The 8,375-nt window shown below is 40.9% G+C and overlaps 1 non-coding gene across 1 annotated transcript; it reads right to left on the reverse strand.

Moving 5' to 3' along the window:
- Nucleotides 1-3,191: 3,191 nt before the first annotated feature.
- On the reverse strand, nucleotides 3,192-3,263 carry TRNAC-GCA (transfer RNA cysteine (anticodon GCA)). The gene has a single exon. It is a non-coding gene; the product is annotated as a tRNA-Cys (tRNA).
- Nucleotides 3,264-8,375: the final 5,112 nt, after the last annotated feature.

The following is an 8,375-nucleotide window of genomic DNA, read 5'->3' on the forward strand; positions in this document are numbered from 1 at the left end:
CTAACGTGATACGGAGAGAAATAAAGTTTTCGGCGGCAATAATTATGAGAGGCAAAAAGTGCCATGATCGCACCCCTGGTTTCCAGATTGCCCCTGAATTGCCCCTTCGGGAGATGATTCACCTCAATCCGGGCCACTAATCCCACCACATAGTTCTCGGCAAAATTTATAGCATGCACGGGGTGATAAGAGTTGTACCTATTGACGTTAAGTGGGAAGTAAATTTTCGTGGGGCACCTCTTCAATCTATCACCGATAATTACGTTTGCGGGGCGGCGATAATACCAAATATTGGAGTACATTTCACTCTAGGGAAAATTCCTCCTACCGGTTATATAAATTCACAGTGTTGTCCCTTAGGAAGATATTATAGATGCTCTGTGAGATATATTTGCGAATTAATTTTTGTTTTGGATCTGTATATTTACAAAAAATCTAGATTTGAGATACTTCATGCTAGGATTTATATTGAATAAATAAGATTGACGGCAGGTCGTCCGTGCATATTTTGACCAGTTGTGTATATTTCGATACTTTGAGCACATCTGACGCATATTTAAATCGTACTTCAGCGTCTTGTTTAATTTTCTTACGGGGTTTGGAATGATACAAGGTGTGTTCAAAAAGTAACGGGAATTTTGTAATTTCGCATAGTATATAGTGCACGGCATAGTGCACCATAGGTTCTCGCCACAAGGTCAAACGATCAATAAAGAGCACTACTTACAAGTTCAACGCCGTTTGGATGAATCAATACTAAAAAAACGCCCCTATTTGTGGCGAAACAATTCATGGCTTCTACACGATCACGATAATGCACCTTCTCACACTGCTCACTGCTTGTTCGTGAATTATTGGCCAAACATAGCACTCTAATGATGTCCCCTTCATATTCGCTAGACATGGCCCCGTGTGACTATTTTCTGTTCCCAAAAATAAAGAGAACATTAAAGGGCTGTCGTTTTACAAGCATAGATGAGATTAAAAACCGAGAGAACTAAAACCTACACCAAAGGTCGAGTACCAAAACTGTTTTTCGAGGATTGGAAAAAGTGCTGGCATAAGTGGTATAATACGAGGTTCTCGTATCTAATGGAGACTGCTTCGGAGGGGATAACATCGATATAGACGAATAAATAAAATTATTTCTTAAAAAAAATTGAGTAGTTTCAAGCGTAATGTAGTGGAAATCGAGCAAAATAAAGAAAATATGTTAAAAATTTTCCACTAAATATTTTTTGGATATTAATTTTTTTGTTACCTGAAAATGACGTAATACATCGAAACACGGTCGCACTACTAAACTTATCTGGTGGAAAATTGTTGCTAAATTTTCTTTATTCCTTCGTAAAAACTGGAATTATTGTTATTTACTGAACACACCTCGTTTATTAAAATTGTAGCATGACCATCTTTACAAGTCCTTGCAAGCTTGGCAAGGTCCTGCGGAGGCTAGAGAAAGATGGAAATTTGTGACCAGCTATCTATCCTTTCACAGACCATAACACTATACACCCAGTCTAGTAGTAGTAGTAGTTTTGAGGGGAGGCGACCGACAGCTGAGGTCATTTGCGCCATAGGGGATGGATAGGAAAGGATGAAGGGTGGAGAGAAACCCGGCGTCGGCATTAGCCTACTCTTTACGAAAGGCGCCAAGGGGTCCGCGGCTTAACGTCCCATCCGACGGACGGCGTACTCACTCAAAGTGCCCTCCACAAAGCACCTCAAGCAGGGATCGAGATACCTCTGAAAAATATTCAACACCGCCGGGATTTGAACCCGGGCCCTCTGGGTGGGAAGCCAGTACGCTAGCCCCCGCACCATCTCGATCCCCCCCAGTCTAGTGTGTTACGTTTATTGTTGAGCTAAATGAGTTACAACTAATCAACAATATGAGATGCATTGAAAGATTTAACTTTTTAAAAATTCCCGATTAATTCACCCATGCATTTATTCGACTCCATTTCTCTTAAAATTCATGGTATTTGGGAATAAATTATCTCTCAACTCGTGCCTACATCATCCATCCTTAATTCGTGATCCTCTCGTTGAAAAAAAAGCACACACGTGGAGCCGATGGAGCCATCGAATAATTGAATTAATTTCAGACATCAACCCGTTCCGCTAAAATTTTTAACGGTGAAATCCAATGCGTTCCTGTCTGAAAGCGGCGAAGTGACATTTACACGAAAATATTATAACGAATCATAATATCTTGATTGGAACCATTTGATCGTCCCAAAAAAAATGAATCTCTTTGGTCCGAATCCAATGGTTGGGGAAAATAATTTAATTAGATTCCGAACAGAGCTGAACACCAATGCGCGTTGACATTCGTGGAAATGCAAACGCGAGTACCTGTACTTCCGGGTCGTGCGCGAATCCTGGCCGAGTCATCCCCTTCCTCAGTGACCTCTTCCCCTTAGCCACCATCCCGATCCGGATTCTTCATCAATCTCGATCGAGGGAGAGTGCTTGCGGCTCAGTCCCACCATAGGAGCGATGATAAAAAAAACCACGCGCCTCGGCACGGAAAATGGCACTCGGTCCATCCTTAAGGCCACCCCCTCTCTCCTATCGCCCTCCGCCTCGACCACATGGGGTGGAAAACAAAATACGATCGGCCACCTTCTCCCCGACCTTTCCATCCGTCCATCAACCCTCCCCTTTCAACCCCCCCTCCCAAGCGTCTCTCTTTCGAATAGGCGTAAATCCTTCGAAATGGGGAGAATTTTGATATTTTACCTATTTATTTATCCAATATCTATCTTCTACACATTATGAAATGTTTATTTTGCAACTCACTTGCACTCACTCACTTGTTTAAATTTTAAATTAATGATAAACCCACCGATGACGGTGTTTAGAGGTAAAAGTAGACCAAAAATTCTTTTATATTAAGAATACATACTACATTCCTTTCGAGTTTTAAGTCGCATTCTTCTAAATTACTTTCAATGAAGCTCATTTTTCTGTTTTCTTCATTTTTGTCCTCATATGTTAAACCTCAACGTGAATAGCATTGCTATAACTTTCAATTGGATATATGTTTTTTTTGTCAGACCCATATAAAGTAAATTTTACCGCCAACTGTTCGTAGTGGAGGTATTTGAAGAACGAAAATCGAAGAAATGAACTGCGGGTATATAATATCTTAACGTGGGGAAATCAGCGGGAAAATAAAAAAAATCAGGGGGCAACCGGGTTTGAACCGGTGACCTCTCGATCTGCAGTCGAATGCTCTACCACTGAGCTATACCCCCTACGGATATTTCACTACTGATTTTCTCTTGATTACAACTTATTACCGTTCTAAATTATAGAGAAAGTCCACAACACTATAAAATAAAGGACCACTTCATTGACGAGGGTTAAGTATACATGTAAATGAAATAAAAACCGAAGGTATTTTCGGGATTTTCTTTGCACAGATACCTGTGCAATTTGGTTCAGTACGAGTACATGGAATGAAATTATCGGCCAATGGAAATGCTTTCAAACACAATCAAATAGTTAATACCCTTCAAAATCCAATTAATTTTGTCGAATTTTCGCTGTACCCGAACTTTGGCTGGTGTATTTCACTAATTTTTATGAGAAATAATTTCATTGTATCACTGGCCCTTTGAAATAGTTTTTTAATATGGCTTTTGTAACGTGAATTCTCATTGGAGTCTAAAATAGTCTCTTGTCCATGTAAATGGTCAGAATTTCTTAATTGAAACTTAACAAATTAATTCCGCAGAGGCAGGCAGGATTTCATATTTTGCGGGACATCAATGTTCAACATGAAATGTAAGCATTATATAAATGTCTTGCGAGGTAAAACATTTCAAAGTTTTATATTACATGTGTGACTTTTCGGAAGACTTATAAATAGACTTGTAACTTTGAGAAACAGGCCCCAGGATGCAAATCGTCTGTGTTTTTTAATGCCTTTTAACACAGTAGGTAACCTTAACATACATTAATCCAGTAAAAATCCCCATAAAACTTCTGATTACACAAATTTCGCAATAATATTGTGCGAAAATCATCCATTAAGTTTGGATTTTAAAACCATCTTATCTCCTGCGTCTTCAATACATTGTGGTTCGTGAGGTTTGATGTTTACATTTGAACAAGGATATAGATCGATAAAACGAACCTAGAGATTTACGTTAAGTGCTTACTGAAGTTTCCGAAAACGGAACCACTACGCCAACATTGGGAGCATTCCATAGCACACAATCTCCTGCCGTAAATTCGCCCACCGCACACCCGCGTGCGTTTTGGACACTTCCTCAGGAAAGAGGAAGCGGAATCGATGACAATGCAAACCTTTTTAAATGTGCGCGAAAGAAAAAGTGGTGATCCACAATCTCTCTCTTCCATCCTATTCAGTTTAATTATTCCCGTCCAACGACATCCTCGTCCTCCCGATCCAAATCCCTAAATCCATTTATTTATTCCCTATCGCCGCAAACCCCTTCCTCTCCCCATTCCCATTTACGCAAAGATTGCTAACCTTCTCCGTGCCCCCGGTCCCCAATCACTCTACTCAATCATTTGTTTATCCTTCCTGTTTGTGTGTGTGTGAGAGAGAGGGAAGTGGGATTTGGTCTGGTGGTGACAAATGGACGACCGGAATCCCGGTCATCGAAACCGCACCAGGGTTCGCGGGAGTGGAATGGCATCTCGATCGCCGAGGTCGGTCGTTATGAGTGCGGAGGTGAAAATAACTTTCAATTAGTCCTCTGCAATGTACATTTATATTTCATTTGTCCCCTACCTTACCCCTATGGTCCGAGTTTTATCCTTCTTTGGCCCTAGAAATGTCCACATCCCACTAAAATTCACAGGATAGCGTTCGAGGGTGCGTAATGTGACTCAATAAATCGATTTACTGCAAGAAAAAGGGCTGTAGAAAACCCGTGGTGAATCCTAGAACGACTGCTCCAAGCAACTGGCTCCAAGGAACTCCGTCGTAATGATGTCCTTTTCAGTTTGTTCGAATTGTCGCCCATTTGAAGCACGTCCCTCACGGAGTTATCGTTAGGACTGAAACGATTCACGCATCTGAAATCACCTCAACTCTTTACAGTTCTGCGAGTACATACCGTCAATATGCAGTTCCAATTTACGGTCTGCATCTACGCTATGTATTACGAGCCAACGCAGGCGTATCAGAGGATGTATTGTATCACAGCAGCCCCTCCGGATGTATAGATTTTTTTCTCTCACCCCAATGTCTTTTTCTCCGTCTTAAATGCCAGTACGAGCCATCTTTCATGTGGAAAATTATCATTATTAGATTAAACTATTATTGATTATACTGGTAAAATTTAGGAATCACCTTACCTTAATGCCCATCCTGCTGCGATTTCTAAGCCCATAGCAACCCTACTCAACTTCTCATCGAGTTTTCTCATTGAATTTCCTCTCTAGCAACGTTTTGCCATATTCATAAAAACTTGTCCCAATTTTGTGGTAAATTTAATTATTTTAATTAAACCCATTAAGAGCAACCTTGACTTGTGTGCATAAAATTGCAAGCATACAGTGTTAGGCAACAGAATAGCAAGAAGGCTAAGCCGGATTACTAAATTTATATTGCGGAAAATCGTCTATTTTGTGTTACAAATTAATTAAAAATTTATTTACTACAGTGAAAAGTTATGGATGCACAAATTAAAGGTCCTAATAAACTTCCTATATTAAATGTTAAATTATAGTTGATTGAAAGTCAAGCTCATGAAACTTGAGTTCCTCGACTTTTGTTCTGACAAAAGTCTTTTATTTAGTTGTGGTCAGATATCACGTGCGTGACAATGAATAGTAGTATCTGTATCGTGTCTCAGAGGCGGATGACTATTATTTCTCCGTAATATTCACGAAATTCCTGTGTTTCACCTTGATTTCCTGACTCTTTGCCATTATATTTCATTCGCCCCCGTCACGTAGGGTTTCAACTTGGATAAGGCCGCCAACCCTAAAAATCTCTTGAACTTTCGGCCGTCGGAACGAAATCGCTCCCCACAGCGTCGGAAAGGAATTATCCCCCCAGAGGGATCGTCAGCTTTGATTTCACTTTGGAAGAGCGAAGTGGACGCGCAAAAGGGTTATTTTCGGTCGCAACCATCCAGCTGGGAGGTGGTAGCGTTTTAAGTGAAGGGTCCAAAGTGGAAGGAGGGTGATTCGGGTACTGTAAAGGTCTCTCTTCGTTCCGACGCGGTACCCTCCGCGGCCTTTTGTCATCTCCCTCTTGTTTTCCTTATCTCAGGAGAGCTCTGAAGACACCGGAGAAAGCGATCGTTTGTAGCCGCACGCTGGAGGCAGGATTTGGGGCGGAGAAAAGGAAGGGATTTGCGGTGTTCGGCTTCGCGAATCGCCTTCCCGATTGCATCCCACCCTCTCCCTCTTTTTCGAGTTTCCCTCATTTCCTGCTCCCGGCGAGGTAGAAGCAGGCCTTCGCTTTCTGTCACCATCTGCCCCACGACATTTTCTCGTTTTAAAGATCGCGCGGAGGAAGACACTCCCCCTTAACGCCGAAGGAGGAACAGGAGAGTGAGAGAGTCTATGGTATCGCACGATCCCTATGCGAGGGGTGCCAGGGGACGCCCAAATTGAGCTTCCAACAATAGTGCTCGCGGCATTCGTTTCTAGGAATTCGTGAGGGAGCACGGACGTGTGTTTGTGTGTGTATGTGTGTTCGCGAATCCATGTGCGCGTTCGGGAATGGTATGAGGGGGAAGGCGGAAGTGAGTGGCTTTTTTAGCGAGGCGAAAAATCCCACCTCCCGCGGATCTCGTAAAGTGTTCTTTTTTTTCTTTCTCCCCCCTGAGGCGAGCCGGTACGCTTGTAGTACGTGACAGGGTTGGAGGTTGCGAATGAATCGATACGCGCTCTGCGTGTCTTCTTTCTCTTTTCCTACTCCCCTTCTTCCAACGCGAAGTTCGGGAGAATGGAGTTTTTCAAAGGCCTCGGAAAACATGAGACGTCAAAGGAGTCGGGAAAAAATCAGATTAAAACCCAAATTGAGTAATTTATTCATGATAGAGAGGCTCACCCGAATCCTATTTATGTTAGGTAATATTTTGTTTTTTTTTGTATGGGTGCCTAGTTTGATTTGTACTCGAAGGATTGTTTTTTACCCCTCCGAAAGAGCTTTAAGAGTTGGGTAATTTTTTTCCAGCTCGCTTACTGGACAATGTTCTTGTAACTAGGTGTTTCAAGAGAATTTCTTTCTTTGCCTTGCCTTAGTTTTTCTTTATTTCCACGTAACGTCGGCTTGCCTTTATGTTTTCTTACCAAACCTTCTCCCTAATATCAGAGCTTTTAACATTTCACTACCTGCCAATATTTCCTCCGTCCTTTTTTATACTTTTTTGGATTTTCCCCAGTTACTTCCTCTCTTTGTCCACCCTATTCAAAACTTAAGCGTTTGTCTCCTTTTCTGTTCAACTTATTTTCTCAATTCTCCTCCTCTCCAGTATCTCCAAACCCTCTAATAAAACGCTCATCCTCTATTCTCAAAGAAAAAAAGCAGCGCGCTCAAAATTAATGCCTTTAGTAATATTTTCTTAACATCTTTACTCGGTGTAACAGTCTGTAAATAAAATAAAATTGCAATTTCACGCATGTCTTCATTCCGTACAATGCGTTTCAAATAATTAATTATCGTCACCAGCAGATGAAGACTCATAAGCATTAAAAAAGCGCTGCATGGAATAAATATTAGTGGAAAATTGTAATTATTTCATTATATCACAAATTTGCTTTTATCTTTCGTAAATGTATGATTTAGTTCTCACCGTTGTGGTCACAGATTATAAGAATTTATTCGAAGTTTATGGTCTGACTACTTCACTGTAACACCCCAATTTAATGTAATCACTTATTTTTAATTTCATATTTCCCTAATGAGTAACTTTAATTGAGAAACTGAATTCTCAGGTGTAATTTGGTGGGATCACTTCGCATTAAAAAAGAGAATTAAGAAATTCTTGAAATTGCTCTTTTTTAAGAGACTACGTTTCTTGAAACCTGCTCCGAAGATCTCTTCAATATTTAAGAATATTGTCCACATCTGATTCCATGCTTGAGTGACGCCCAAAAATTTCACAGAGAGCAATGCTGTGTTGCCTGTATTCGGAATCACCAGAGATACATTTGCCTATGCTGGTACATCTCCGACATAGCCTGCAAGCGGAGCCGTCTTTAATCATGTTATTTTGGGTTAATCCAGAGTTGTTTAAAGACTGGATAGCGGCATCGTATATTTACACTAAAATTATGGCGTAATTAACCTTGCTTATTGAGTTAACGAAATGTGCGCTCTAGAAATGTAATCAATAAATTTACCCGGGGAAGGAGTCTAATTCCATTATTGAATC

Source organism: Hetaerina americana, unplaced genomic scaffold (genome assembly GCF_022747635.1).
Source record: "Hetaerina americana unplaced genomic scaffold, ioHetAmer1.1.p SCAF_115, whole genome shotgun sequence".
In the NCBI taxonomy this organism is placed as follows: domain Eukaryota; kingdom Metazoa; phylum Arthropoda; class Insecta; order Odonata; family Calopterygidae; genus Hetaerina; species Hetaerina americana.